The sequence below is a fragment of the Lactuca saligna genome, chromosome 5 (assembly GCF_052625555.1).
Source record: "Lactuca saligna cultivar CGN05327 chromosome 5, ASM5262555v1, whole genome shotgun sequence".
In the NCBI taxonomy this organism is placed as follows: Eukaryota; Viridiplantae; Streptophyta; class Magnoliopsida; order Asterales; family Asteraceae; genus Lactuca; species Lactuca saligna.
Window position 1 is genome coordinate 317,905,562 of NC_136421.1, and position 3,069 is coordinate 317,908,630.

The following is a 3,069-nucleotide window of genomic DNA, read 5'->3' on the forward strand; positions in this document are numbered from 1 at the left end:
CTCACGAACTCTGCAGCAAACTTGTGCCATGTCTAAACACTTCAGACAATCTACAGACAGATTCATGACAGTCTTTATTCATACCTACTCCCAACGTATGACCAACCGTGGATGTTTGAATAACCTAGTTATTCTGGAAGTCAAAACATGCAAATTGAAACATAACAACAATACTTAATCCTATATGGCCCCAAACTTGTGAGAGTAAATAAAACCCTTCTATTTATCCACCATATTGATTACTCATTATTTATCATTTAATGTTTCGGATAATCAACTCATTGCTTGAATTACAACAACAATTGTCCCATGCTCTAAGCATGCACACCGTGTTTCCTATGGTCCATGCTTTGTGAAATAGATCAATTGAACACATTTCCAATCATTCTCATTTCACAACTCCAAATCCATTTTCATAAGTGTAAGAATATCAAATTCTCGTTACTTATAGAATATGCTAGATCTTAACACTTTATGCAACGATCCCTTCATAATGTCACTGCACTATTGCCAATGATATTACAAAGTCTTCTATCGGAGATTGTTACAAGACAATTCCTTAGATATGATGTCTCTCACTCAAAGTACATTCCTTTGAACACCCTTTTGCATAAAAGTTTCTAATCTAGACAAAGATTTTCAATATTTACTTCCTAATATGAACACGCTTCCATATTTTCCTCATGACAACCCATTCTTAATACAATCTTTTCTATTTGTAATGATGTCGATATGGTCCATCCAATATGGAAACATTTCCATATTTTCCAATACTATACTTCCAACTACTCACAAGCGACCATTTCTCGTCGAACTTTGGATTGTCCTTTGATAGTTGTTTAATTATTTTAGTCAAAACCAATTCTAGTCCCTTTTTGCCTCTAAATGCGCTAGACATTTGGAAAATTTTAGAATGGTAAAATACTATAGCATTTGCAATCGATCCTATACCCAAAGCGTATGGGACACGATGCATAATGTCTTACATAAAGATATGATACTTTACCAATCTTTTGCCATAATATTTTATGTGTCATGTTCTCATAATTCAAACTATGAAGAGGGATGCCGTAATCATAATCGTTTTAAGAACACACAATGTATCCTTTGACTGAAAATATTAAAATTTCTTAATCGAAGCTTTAGATTTTGAAACGGAGTATAATATTCTCTCCCTTAATTATAGGAAAACAACTTTTCAACCCATGCAACTTTGCAAATTGAATCTTTGTTTTTCTATAATTAATATTGCTAACTTGCAATACTTTCCATAATAATCATACAATCATAACTTTTATGCTCCCACTATCATGATGATTACTATAAAACATAACACTTATGCTCCCACTAGCTTCGACATGTATTCATAAACATCTTAACTTTCAGAAAGACAATAACTATTGAATTTCTTAAGTCCATGTTTCTAATACTTAGTGCTTTGATAATATTTTATCAAGGCTTCTTGAACTTATACACCTTTGCCTTAGATAGTTCATATGTGTGTCTTAACAATTAAGACTAATTGCCAAACCTCACAATTCAAATTATGGAAAGGGATACCGTAACCATGATCGAATTCGAGAATGCAATTTTACAATCACTATCTTCTTAAAATCTTTCTTAGTGAAAGCATTTCCTCACAATCATTTTCATGAAGGAGGAAATCTTATGACACTCAGATTTAAATGGTGTATTTGTTCATATCCATGTGAATTTGTTAAAACCAAAGTTTATGAAAAATTCAAACTCATATGGACTGACCTTTCTTAATCTTGATTTCTTGCCTTATGGTAGCACAGCTGCCCACCACGTCTTCCAAGTAGTTAAGCAGCTCACCCTTTCTTATCAATGTACTTTCATTGATCAAGTTCCTTGTTTTTTTTATGCATTCAAATGAGAATTCATAGAACTCACATGCATAATTAACTCGATTGGATTGGCACAGAATCAAAATAATGTCAACACGATAGGTTGTAAACCTCAACTCGTGCGCTAGTGATGATCGATAAGGTTTATTTGATTTGTTCTTGAAACTTTTTCAAAACATTAAAACTCCCACTGACCTCTTGACATATATGATTCTCTTTGTCAAGAAACATTTCTTGACAATCAAATATTCAAGAGTCAGTGCAGTTATTATCAAGACAAGAACACTTCACAAGTTGGTCCTAGTTGGTCTTTGTCTTATCCAAGACAGCACAACTTACCAATCTCAAATGTACAAGAATAAGAAAACTTTTCCAAGTTCCATATTTGATGAGTGTTATAAACCTACTTAAAACTTTTCACTCAATGTCACAATCTTGACTTTAAGACTTGATATTGGAACGAAGTGTGATTGACTTCTTGATTTAACCATTTCTACAATACTTGATTCCTCTTCTTAGACATGCAATTGCACTAAGACTCACTTAGAGGATCTATTGAGACATGGTTCTTAATCTTTAAGACTTATCATAAAACACAATAAAAGGTACTCTCCCTTCTTCCTAGAAAAGAGAAACTTTTATCTTTCTACCTACTCGATTCTTCTTTATTCGTTCTACTATTCATTGAAACTCTTTCAATCAATCTCAGAATTACACTTAATCTTATAAGTATATTCACATTTACTAAACTTTAGTAAATCATGACGAATATCTTTGTCACTCTTGTGGTGGACTTGATCAACGCACAACCTAGTGTACTTGATCTCCTAGTCCTTCAACTGACACTTTGCCAAAGAATTAGTCTAAGTTTCCCAAATGTGAAAGTTTTCCATTCATCATACAATACACATTGCATGATTCCAAGTTTCTGTCCAATTGAAACTTGGGCGATGAGAAAGTCTCCCTATTTGGTACACTTTTGACATTTCCATAATTAAGAATCAAATCCATTTTGCTAATAATAGAAGTACATGAACATCAATTTTTCATATATTTCATTGTAAGGATAAATAAATAAGAGAAAATCAAAATTTATTTTATTGCGGAAAAAACTTGTCCTTACAATGCAATTCAACTGAAAAACTATGTTAACAATCTATTCTAACTCCAAGTTGTAGCTCAAGAATCCATTCTTCAAGTA